We start from the raw sequence: 12,698 nt of genomic DNA on the forward strand, positions 1-12,698 counted from the left end.
AATTGCACATGGTGACACATGTCTGTAATCCCAGTACTTTGGAGGCTGAGACAGGAGAATCATCTTGACTACACAGTGATCTGGAGGCTAACGAATCTGAAATTTGGGCTTGGGGGTAGAACTCAGATCTTCTGAAAAAAATGAACCCACAGTCTGTGTGACTCTGTAGCCCAGGCTGGTCCTGAATTTATAGTTCTCCCACTTCTGCTTCTCGAGGAGCTAGGATTATAGGCTTGTGCTTTGTGTGTGAGCATGTTCATGTGGACCGACATACATGCACAAGCATGTAGAGGCCAGAAGACAACACTGTGGTCATTCTTCGGGGAGCTTTTGTTTCCATGTGTGTATGCATGCCTGTATGTGTACATGTGTGTTCACATATGAGCATGTGCTATGTGAGCCAGAGATGGACATCATACATCCCTGGTCTCTCTCCACTTTATAATCTGAGACACAGTCTTCGTCTGAACCCGGAGCTTGCCATTCTTCTAGAGTGGCTGGTCAGCAGGCATCAGGGATCTGCCTGTCTCCAACTCCCAGGGCTGAGATCACAGACACTGGCTTTTACACGGGTAACAGAACATCTTCCCGATCCCTACCTTGTTATTTGAGATAAGGTCTCTCTCTGGCCTGGAGCTCAAGGGTTAGGATAGGCTGGAGCCCCAGGATCCACCTGTCTCCACCTCCTCAAAACTGGGGTTACATAGGTTTCTATGTTCTGCTTTTAGGCAGGGTCTCACTGTGTGGCCACGGGTAACCCCAGATTCACAGAGATCCACCTGCTTCTGTGTCCCACATCCTTAAAAGCTTGTACCATCACCATGCCTGGCTTTACAATCTGCTTTTTGTTTGATTGTTTTGTTTGTTTGAGACAGGGTTTCTCAGTGTAGCCCTGGCTGTCCAGGAACTCTCTCTGTAGACCAGGCTGGCCTCGAACTCACAGAGATCCACCTGCCTCTGCCTCTGGAGCGCTGGGATTAAAGGCGTGTGCCAACAGTGCCAGGCGATCCTCTGCTTTTCATGTGGATGCTGAAACAACTCATATTGTTATGCTTGTATGCTATGCTCTGTACCTTCTGCTACATGTCCCCAGCCCCGCCCCCTTGCTCCCCGGCTCCATTTTCAGGCAGTATGTTTTGTTGCCATGAGTTTCCCAATGGTGAATGGCAAGCTTCTTTCTTATAGTCCTTGGCTCTCTTTGTTGCATTTCCTACCGTGGTTCTCCTGAAGCACGGCCTACAGTGTTTCTGTTGTTACTCCAGCGACATTCCGAGGGACTTCTGGGGACTTTCATAAATTACAAGGAACAACAATAACAAAGTCCTGGAAGGCGACTCTGTTTTGGACTGGACTCTACATTTGGTTTGGACGCTAGCTGAGAATTTTCAGGACCAGAGACAGCGCTCCGTGGTCCTCACCTGTTTGCCAGGAGAGCAGGGGACTTGAGGATGCTGAGAAGACCCACGCACTTCTACCAAACGAACACTAGAGGGCAGCGAGCTGCAGGTCTGCGGCCTCACAGATGGCCCTCAATTCCTGTTCGCTCTTGTTTGCACACTGGGGCTGGACTGGGTGTAGGAGTGTGGCAGAAGCCCGGCTATAACTTCTAGGAAGGGCACATTATGGCAAGGCCCTTGGAGATCCCTGTCTACTGGGCAAGGCGCTGTGGAAACGATACTGCGGACGCGTGCTCAGACCCTCCTTTCACCACTTTTAGTTTCACTTTGTTCAGTCATGATTATGACTGAGTTTATGAGGAATCTAGAGTGTTTTTTTTTTCTTTCCTTTCTTTCTTCCTTTCTTTCTTTCTTGCTTGCTTGCTTGTTTTTTCGAGACAGGGTTTCTTTGTATAGCCCTGGCTGTCCTGGAACTCACTCTGTAGACCAGGCTGGCCTCGAACTCAGAAATCTGCCTGCCTCTGCCTCCCAAGTGCTGGGATTAAAGGCATGCGCCACCACGCCCGGTCCAAGTGTTTCTTTCTTGGAACACAGAAACCGGTTCTCCTGGCTCCCCCTGGCTGCCTCTGCAGTCACCTGGAAAAAGCAGAAGGAAGTATTAAGGTTAATGGCCCTTACTTGACTGTTTTCTTTTATAAAAGAGATAACTACATTCCAAGAACTTAGGAGATGGCTTTGAGAACGGGAAGAAATAAAGGGCATAAAAGGTCAGACATCCCTCCAGTGCCAAACAATTGACAAAGGAATCTAAATCTCGCAGTCTCGTTGGAGGTAAGAGTAGAAACTGCCAGGAAGAACAGAAACTTGGTCCTAGCAGTTAAGAGCCTGGTATCAATCTTACCATTCTGGGAAATGTATTAAAAAAAAAAAAAGAAAAGAACAGGACCATATTGTAAAACTACTGCTTACATAAAAGTAATACACAGACTATTTAGCAATTATTAGACTTATACCTGGCAAATATTATTTTAGGTGTGGTATCATCTCCTCTGCTGACTTCAAAAATGTAAAAGCGCCATGCTGTCAATGACTATGGGGCTTGAATGTCTCTTATTTTGTAACCACGTGTCTCCTGACAGTCCAGGAACAGTTCGAATAGGGTGTGTGCCTAGTTAGATAAGTTCATTTGGCTTAGATACAAGCCAAAGGCTAATAAATGCTTAGATATAGGGTAAAGGTCAATTAATGACTACAAGGGTGAGGGGAAGAGGAAAAGAAACTAAAATGGGGACTGGAGAGACTGCTCCGCGGTTAAGAGCACCGACTACTCTTCTGAAGGTCCGGAGTTCAAATCCCAGCAACCACATAGTGGCTCACAACCATCCGTAACAAGATCTGACTCCCTCTTCTGGAGTGTCTGAAAACAGCTACAGTGTACTTAGATATAATAAAGAAGTAAATTTTTTAAAAAGAAAAAAAAGAAACTAAAATGGGTACATGTTTATTGATGTAATGTTGTGGGCGGCGGGGGGGGGGGTGTTCTACCCACTCTATTCCATTTAGCTCCTAAATAAAAGACATAGAAATCTGGTATTTTATTACAAACTGCTTGCACTGGGCTGGGCTGGCTCTGAGCTAGTCTAACCTACATCTCAGTCGTAGGCCCCTTGTTACTTGCCGTTTGAGACTTGCCTGGCTTGCCCTGTTCCACGTGTGTCCTCAGGGCGAGCTTCTCTTGGTCATGTACTCATATTCTATCTTGCCTATGGGTAACTTACCTTCTTCTCCCCGTGGTACCTACCAGAGTCCCAGTACTTAGTCTCAGTCCCGCCTTCCTCCCTCGCCTGCCCAGTCACAGGCAGGCGCTAACCTTTTGTTGCCCAATCAGAAATCATCGGAGAGCATTCTTAGCAGTACATTGGTCAATACGATGTCCAGAATGTAACCTAATCTTGGGGGCACAGAACTCAACATCCGACCAACCCCAACAAATGTTAATGATTTTTGGGAAACGATGAAAGAAATGAATTGAAACTGCTCATGCTTGAATATTTTGGAACGTGTATAAAGACGACTCGAGCTATTCGGGGCCGCTTGCTTGAAGGGCAACTGGTGGTCAATGCCTTCATTCTCGCCGATGCCATACCTACATCCTACATCCTAGAACTCCACTGAAGCTGGACCCCGGAAATATAAACAATGATTTAGCAGGGGAAAAAAAAAAGTCAAGTCCCAGATAACTGTTATTGTGCGTATAAATGGTGTGTGTGTGTGTGTGTGTGTGTGTGTGTGTGTGTGTGTACAACCGTGCTGGGTGTGCCTGCTGGAGGTCATGGGGTTGGTTCTCTTTCTGCCTGTAAATAGTGTGATGGTTTGAGTGAGATGTCCCCCCACAGGCTCAGATATTTGAAGCGTAGTAGCCACTCAGTGGCCCTGTTTGGGTAAGTTTAGGAGGTGCAACTTGGCTGAAGGAAGCATGTTCCTGAGACAGACTGAGGTTTCAAAAGCCAGTAGAGTCTCCCAGTACGCTCTTGGCTTCCAGGTCTAGCCACCTCTTCTTCAGTGTCATCCTGGCTATTATAGACCTTAGCTGTTCAGAGTTAAAGGCCCAAAACAAAACAAAACAAAAAACAACCTTTCCTTCTCTAGGTTGCGTTGGTCATGGGGTTTTACCACAACAAAAAAGTAATTAATACCATGGACTCCAGGAAGTCAAATAAGTCATGCTTACGTGACAAATGCACTCACCCACCGAGCCATCTTTCTGGCCCCACACTTGACTTTTTTTTTTTTTAAGATTTATTTATTATTTATTTTATATGTAAATACACTGTAGCTGTCTTCAGACACACCAGGAGAGGGCATCAGCTTCCACTACAGATGGTTGTAAGCCACCATGTGGTTGCTGGGATTTGAACTCAGAACCTTCGGAAGAGCAGTCAGTGCTCTTAACCACTGAGCCATCTCTCCAGCCCCCACACTTGACTTTTTAATTTGTATTATTTATTTTGTCTGTCTTGCTTGCATGCGTGTCTGTCTGTATGCCATGTCTCTGGTTGCCTTCAGAGGCTAGGAGAGGACACTGGGTCCCCTGAAATTGGAGTTGCAGATGGTTGTCAGCTGCCATGTGCATGCTGGAAACCAAATTTGTATTCCGGAAAAGCAGTCAGTGCTGTTACCCACTGAACCAGCTCTGTGGTGCATTTAAAAAGTTCCTTCAAACTATTTATTTATTTATTTGTTTGTTTGATTAATGTATGAGTACTCTTCCTGCATGTACACCTGTGTGCCAGAAGAGAGTATCAGATCCCATTACAGATGGTTGTGAGGCACCATGTGGTTGCTGGGAATTGAACGCAGGACCTATGGAAGAGCAGCCAGTGTTTTATTTTATTGGTTTTTTTTTGTTGTTGTTGTTTTTAGATTTATTTATTATCATATCTAAGTACACTGTAGCTGTTTTCAGATGCCAGAAGAGGGTGTCAGATCTCATTTCGGATGGTTGTGAGCCACCATGTGGTTGCTGGGAATTGAACTCAGGACCTTAGGAAGTGCTCTTAACCACTGAGCCATCTCTCCAGCCCCACTCTTGTTTTTATTTAAGGGATGGAGCAATAGCTCATGTACTTTCCCGGAGAGCTCCTGGATTTAACCTTCAGTTCCTACAGTGGGTGTCTCACAACCACCTGTAGCTCTGGCTCCAGGGTTTCAAATACCCCTGGCCTCTCTGGGTGCCTGCACTCCCATGCACTGTGCACACAAGTTATAGAAATAAAATAATTTTGTAAATGTATTTTTATGTTTGTGTGAGAATGTGTGAGTGTGAGTGTATACATCAAATGTGTGGAGGAGGGCTGGTGAGATGGCTCAGTGGGTAAGAGCACCCGACTGCTCTTCTGAAGGTCCGAAGTTCAAATCCCAGCAACCACATGGTGGCTCACAACCATCTGTAATGAGATCTGACTCCCTCTTCTGGAGTGTCTGAAGACAGCTACAGTGTACTTACATATAATAAAAATAAATAAATAAATAAAAATGTGTGGAGGAGCCCACAGAGGTCAGAAAAGAGTGTCGGTGTTGGGTCCAGGAGTTGCCTTAGAAATGACACAAATAGCCGGGCGTGGTGGCGCACGCCTTTAATCCCAGCACTCGGGAGGCAGAGGCAGGTGGATTTCTGAGTTCGAGGCCAGCCTGGTCTACAGAGTGAGTTCCAGGACAGCCAGGGCTACACAGAGAAACCCTGTCTTGAAAAACCAAAAAAAAAAAAAAAAAAAAAGTTTAATTGCCTTGCATAGCCGGAGGCTGGAGCTGTATGGGAGGAAACAGCGAGAGAAATAATGAGTCAAGGCCCAATGTTTACTAAGAGTCTGTGCTTATAAAGGGGGGAGGCCCATCCCCTGCCACACCAGGCTTCTTGATGCTTTGCTGCCAAGTTGTCAGAGCTTGGTCTGCCAGAGCTGTTAGCACTAAGTCCAATCAACAGGTTTTCAGCTTATCTCAGGAATAACTCAGGAAGACAGGTTCAGCCTCTCAGTGGGGCATCTTGGAGAAGTATACAGGTGGCAGAACAATAGACCTAGGTCGGGAGACCCTACCCTCCGTGGTCTCATTCACAGCCGCAGAACAGGTCTGAGTCAGCCTGCTCAAGGCTGAGGAAGGAGTCTTGAACTGAGCAATGATTGCTCCATTCTAAACCTCCAAGGCAGCCAGGCTTCCTCCCAGACCACATTCCCATCTTACTTGCAGTTTTCCCATCCTTTTTGCTCTCTTCTCCTGAGGCTTCCTGGACCTGTCCTCATGGCTCCCCTCCTTCCTTCCTGTCCCTTTCTCCAGCCCTCCTAGAAACGGAAGTCCCACCTTATTCTCTCTAAAGCTCTATATTGGCTCCTTGGCTTTTATTGGCAAGGCAGAGAACGAATGAAGAGCAATGTTTAAGCAAACTTGGGACAGGAGCATCTAAGGATAAACATAATGAAGCCATGGCCACATGGAAAGCAGGTAGTGGGATAGAGAGATCAGCATGTGAGGTGATGCAAGGGTAAACTTTACACAGTGGGGAGAACATTTGGCAGACAGACACGCGCTCTGAACTGCTCAGCCGTCTTTCCAGCTCCCATTTTTTATTTCTTTTAATTACATTTGGCCAAATGTGGTGGCTTTTAATCTGAACACTTGAAGTGTAGAAGTAGGAGAACCTCTAAGACACCAGGCTGGTCTACATAATGAGTTCCAGACCAACCAGAGCTACAGACAAACAAACAAACAAACAAACAAAAAATTACATTTATTTACTTTATTGTGTATATGTATGGGTGTGCGTGTATGTCACAATGCAAGTGTGGAGGTTAGAGGACAGCTTTTGGGAGTCCATTTTCCCTTTTGTGATGGCTGTTCTTGCTTGTCAACATGACTACATATGGAGTTAACTAAAACCCAGGCTGCTGAGTATACCTGTCAGGGACTTTCCTTGATTGGATAGTTTGAGGTGGAGAGAACCACCTTAAATCTGGGCCACACCTTCTGCTGGCAGCCTATTCAAAGGACATGGAAGCAGGAAACTGGCCCTTTGCTGCTTGCCCTCGCTCTCACTGCCACGTCCGTTTCCGTTTCCTCACGGGCATTGGCGCCTACCTCAGGATTCCAGCATACACTGAAGACCAGCCAAGGCATCCAGCCCCACGGACTGAACAACTGATGGATTCTTGGACGTTGCGTTGGTGAACGGCCATTGTTGGACTAGTGTAGGCATAATGTTGTGCACTGTGTAAAGATTATTCTTGTGTTATTCAAACGCTGATTGTCTGCCCTCACATCCTGTTTCAGTCCTGGCACAGCATTGTGCTGCTTATACCAAGAATCTCCTGTCTCAGTTTTGTGTAAACAGTTCTTTATTATTATTATTATTAGATATTTTCTTTATTTACATTTCAAATGCTATCCTGAAAGTTCCCTATACCCTCCCCCCACCCTGCTCCCCTACCCACCCACTCCCACTTCTTGGCCCTGACATTCCCCTCTACTGAGGCATATAAAGTTTGCAAGACCAGGGGCCTCTCTTCCCAGTGATGGCCGACTAGGCCATCTTCTGCTACATATGCAGCTAGAGACACGAGCTCTGGGGGTACTCGTTAGTTCATATTGTTGTTCTACCTATAGGGTTGCAGACCCCTTCAGCTCCTTGGGTGCTTTCTCTAGCTTCTCCATTGGGGGCCCTGTGTTCCATCCTATAGATGACTGTGAGCATCCACTTCTGTATTTGCCAGGCACTGGCATAGCCTCACAGGAGACAGCTATACCAGGGTCCTGTCAGCAAAATCTTGCGGGCATGTGCAATAGTGTCTGCGTTTGGTGGCTGATTATGGGATGGATCCCCAGGTGGGGTAGTCTCTGGATGGTCCATCCTTTCATCTTAGCTCCAAACTTTGTCTCTGTAACTCCTTCCATAGGTATTTTGTTCCCTATTCTAAGGAAGAGTGTAAACAATTCTTAACTTTTATTCTCCATCTTGTCAATAAATGCTGATCACCCAGTAACTTGGCAGAGAGAGAATAGGGTGGGTGGGACTTCTGCCAGCCAGGGGAAAGAGAGGCGGGGAGAATGGTTTGGGTTTTGAAGCCATGAGGAGGGGCTCTGGAGGAAGTCCATGGAAACACACCTGAATCCCAAAGAGCCAAACCAATAGAAATAAAATTATAACATAATACAATTTTATTATAATAAAATAATAAAAGACCATGGAAATGTGGTTGAGAGGTGCCCAGATTAGCTTAGGGGTTAATATAAATTATTAGGGCAGTTATTAGACTGCCCAGGTACTGAAGTGAGGCTTGAAAATAAATCTTGATCTCTCTGTGTAGTTATTGGGAACCAGCTAGGATAATGATACACAGCCACCAGATAAATTCACCAATTATATTTATGTTAAAATAATTCATTTTGCTGGGCATGGTGGTGCACGCCTTTAATCCCAGCACTCGGGAGGCAGAGGCAGGCAGATTTCTGAGTTCGAGGCCAGCCTGGTCTACTAAAGTGAGTTCCAGGACAGCCAGGACTACACAGAGAAACCCTGTCTCGAAAAACCAAAAAAAAAAAAAAATAATAATAATAATAATTCATTTTACAGACTAGTCAGATAACCGCCTGCAGGCGCTCTAACATATCCCCCTTTATTTTTTTTAATATTTATTTATTTATTTTTGGTTTTTCGAGACAGGGTTTCTCTGTGTAGCCCTGGCTGTCCTGACACTCACTTTGTAGACCAGGCTGGCCTCGAACTCAGAAATCCGCCTGCCTCTGCCTCCCGAGTGCTGGGATTAAAGGCGTGCACCACCACGCCCGGCTTTTTATTTTTTTTTTAGAGATTTATTTATTTATTATATGTAAGTACACTGTAGCTGTCTTCAGACACACCAGAAGAGGGAGTCAGATCTCATTACAGATGGTTGTGAGCCAACATGTGGTTGCTGGGATTTGAACTCTGGACCTTCGGAAGAGCAGTCGGGTGCTCTTACCCACTGAGCCATCTCACCAGCCCCATATCCCCTTTATACTAAAAGACTTTCTATCCTGTGGGCTCTGGGGATCTAACTGTCACTTTAGTGGCAAATGCACTTCCCTGCTGAGGTTTGTTTCTATAGAATCTTTCCAGTTGGTTTGTTTGACACATCTTAGGTACCCTAGCCTTGAACCCAGTGTGTAGCAGAGGGTGACCTTAGTTTTCTGATCCTTCTGCCTCCACCTCCCAAACGCTGGGGTAGTGGGTCTGCACCACACCTGTGTCTCTAAGGCTTGCTGGTTGTAAATGAGCCATCTAACTGCTTGATGACAATGGACTGAGACAATGGACTGAGCTTAGTTGAAGTGCTACACCTCATACCCACAGAATCATTTCTAACACAAGACAATGGCTGTGACCACTCTCTAGTGGCCTCCTTCAGTCATGCTGTCTCTCCTCCATCTGTCCCCTCACAGTCCCCCCTGTCAGCCAGTGCTCTGTTCTCTGTCACTATTGCTTTGTGTGCTTGGCATTTGACACTGTATAGGAAGAGAGCTCAGAATGGACGGACACCAATGACCACACTGGTTAGTGAGAGTTAACTTGACCCAAGCTGGAGTCATCTGGAGGAACAAGCCTCTGAAAGTGTCCATCAGATCGGCCTGTGGGCTTGTCTGTTTGGCTTTTACTGGCTTGTCAGAGGGTGGCCTTGTCATGTCCAGATTTCTACGCTGGGGGTCCAAACTCAGGACCCAGGACTATGAAGCCAGCATTTTATCCATTGAGCCATCCCCAAATCTCTTACACACACACACACACACACACACACACACACACACAAACACAAACACTCTTTTTGAGAATAGTGTCTTACTATGTAGCTTAGGCTGACTTGGAACTCTCAGAAATTCTTCCGCCTCATCCCGGAACGCATGAACTACAGGTTTGCATCACCACAGCGTGCTCAAATTTTTTTATTATTTATTTATTTATTTATTTATTTATTTATTTATTTATTTATTTAGTGTATGCATGTTTGCTTTGAGGCAAAGTAGCCCAGACAAGCTCTCAACTCCCTGTGTAGCCAATGATACTTTAGCCACGGAGCCATCTCTCCAGATAAACTCTAGCCATCTTTTTTGTTTGTTTGTTTGTTTTGTTTTGTTTTTCGAGACAGGGTTTCTTTGTATAGCCCTGGCTGTCCTGGAACTCACTTTGTAGACCAAACTGGCCTCGAACTCAGAAATATGCCTGCCTCTGCCTCCCGAGTGCTGGGATTAAAGGAGTGTGCCACCATGCCCGGCTAAACGCTGGCCATCTTGATTAGTAACTTTGACAGTTCATGAGTAGCACTGCCCACCTCCCAGAATGGTTTTTAGCAGTGGACATGAACAGGCAAAAGCCTGTGGACTTCTTCCTCCAGCCTGGCTCAGGGGACACCGCTGACTTTGACCAGCTGCTGTGACCCAGGGCCATGCATGAGCATAAAGTCATAGAACACACTACAGCACTACACTCCGATGCTGCAGGGACTCTTTGAGGCAGCATCGTACTGAGAAGGGTGGGGACAGACAGGACCTTTCTCTGGTTGTCTGGGCTAGCACTTGAATGCAAGGCTCTTGCCCCATTTCCTGCTAACCGCATGTTGCCGACGTGCAGAGGAGCCAAAGGCAGGAGCTTGACCACGCCATTCCTGAACCCTTCCTCCTCAGGCTTTTCCAGACTCAGTCTCCAGCTTCCAGTCCTCCCCTGGGCCCAAGAGCTCAGATCCTTCCTGCTGTCCCCCACCCCATGCATTTTTTATTCACTTGAAAGCTGAGGCCCCTGGGGTGCAAGCCCCAAACAGCCTTCTCCAGCTTTGAACCAGATCACCAGCCTGGTCCAGAGAGTAATTCCTCCAGATTCCATCCCTGTACTGCAGAAGGGGGAAGTGTGTATGTGTGTGTGCTTGTGCTCCTGTGTGCACTGATGTCTGGTTGTGTCCAGTCCTTGTTGCTGCAGCTTCTGATGACAGCTTTTCTCTACATTGGTTGGATTTGAGTTTTGCTTGCTTTGTTTTGTTCTGAGACCCTGTCAAACTCCACAGAACTCCCACAAAAATCCAACCCGAAAAAGCTGATGTCTGGCTATTCTGGCCTCTACCCTGAAGAGTGTCTCTATTAATATTTTTGTGGTTCAGGGAATGGTCTCAAAGCATCCCCTTCCAGGTTCGGTCAGAAATGGTGATGCACTTCCCAGGACTAACCACTAGATGGCAGACCAGGCACAGTTAAGAAGAGGACTGGGCAGGAGCGATGGCTCAGTGGTCAAGAGCACTGACTGCTTTTCCAGAAGTCCTGAGTTCAATTCCCAGCAACCACAAGGTGGCTCACAGCCATGTGATCTAGTGCCCTCTACTGGCATGCAAGCACACAAACAGGCAAAACATTGTATACATAACAAATAAATAAATCTTAAAAAAAAAAAAAAGACTAGGACTCAGCAGGGTGGAGGAATGCTGGTTCATTGTAGATTTCTACCCAAAGCCAGAGAGACTGAGAATTGGCAAGCATTAGTGGCAGGTCCCGCCCGATAGAAGACAAGAGCCCTCAACTGAAGCAGAGCCATTGGCAGATATTAACTACCTCCCCTTTGTCTTTAGAAATAACCCCCAAACCCAGTTGATATGCAGCAATAGAGAGGTCAGCGAGGGGTTCAGGAAAATCCCAGTTCCTGTCCTGACGTCGATAACATTCCAGTCCTGCTCCCTGTATGACTCAGAGGTGCTCTGCCTTGTTAGAGCTGCGACTGCTGGTGGCTCTTCTGAGATATTTTGCTGGTTTGCCTGGGTTTGAGTACAAAGGCTCTAGCTAGCTCTGTCCCTAATGGCTGTGCAACTCCAGGCAACTGTTTTAACCTCTCTGAACCTCCATTTTCTCATCTATAGACTAGGGGTAGTGGGATTAGCCTGACCCCATGGTAACACAGTGTGGAATGGTGTGTATAATCCTTCTTGGTTTTTGACAACCAGGGCCCTGCACATTCAAGACAGAACAGACTCTTAATGGCGCGCCTCCTCTTCAGTCCCATCAAACAATGGTTTGTAGTATTTAAAAAAAAAAAAAAAAAATCAGTCTACAGGGCCTGGGGAGATGGCTCCCTCAGTAAAGTCCTTGCCTTGCAAGCGTGAGGACCTAACTTCAGATCCCGTGCACCTACATAAGAAGCAAGAGACAGGAGTGTGCACCTCTATTCCCAGCATGGCATGGCGTGAGATAAAGAAAGGAGAGTCCCAGAGGCTCTCGGATCAGACAGCTTAGCTGACTCAGCAATCTGAGCTCCAGGTTCAATGAGAGACTTTGTCTCGAAACATAAGAGATGAGCTCAGGGGGGCTGGTGAGATGGCTCAGTGGGTAAGAGCACCCGACTGCTCTTCCGAAGGTCCAGAGTTCAAATCCCAGCAACCACATGGTGGCTCACAACCATCCGCAACGAGATCTGGCGCCCTCTTCTGGAGTGTCTGAAGACAGCTACAGTGTACTTACATATAATAAATAAATAAATCTTTAAAAAAAAAATAAATAAAAATAAAAAAAAAGAGATGAGCTCAGGGAGCCGACTCGTTCCTTTCTCCTCGTTGGGCGTCTGAAGGCAAGATGGGTCACCAGCAGCTCTACTGGAGTCACCCACGGAAGTTCGGCCAGGGTTCCCGCTCTTGCGGCGTCTGCTCCAACCGCCACGGTCTGATCCGCAAATACGGGCTGAACATGTGCTGCCAGTGCTTCCAGCAATACGCGAAGGACATAGGCTTCATTAAGTTGGACTAA

The 12,698-nt window shown here is 46.5% G+C and overlaps 1 pseudogene; it reads left to right on the forward strand.

The window, feature by feature from the left end:
* Positions 1-12,489: 12,489 nt before the first annotated feature.
* LOC110290392 (small ribosomal subunit protein uS14 pseudogene) lies at positions 12,490-12,698 on the forward strand (annotated as a pseudogene).

This window comes from Mus caroli, unplaced genomic scaffold, assembly GCF_978045245.1.
Source record: "Mus caroli unplaced genomic scaffold, Mus_caroli_1 scaffold_2, whole genome shotgun sequence".
NCBI classification, from domain to species: Eukaryota; Metazoa; Chordata; class Mammalia; order Rodentia; family Muridae; genus Mus; species Mus caroli.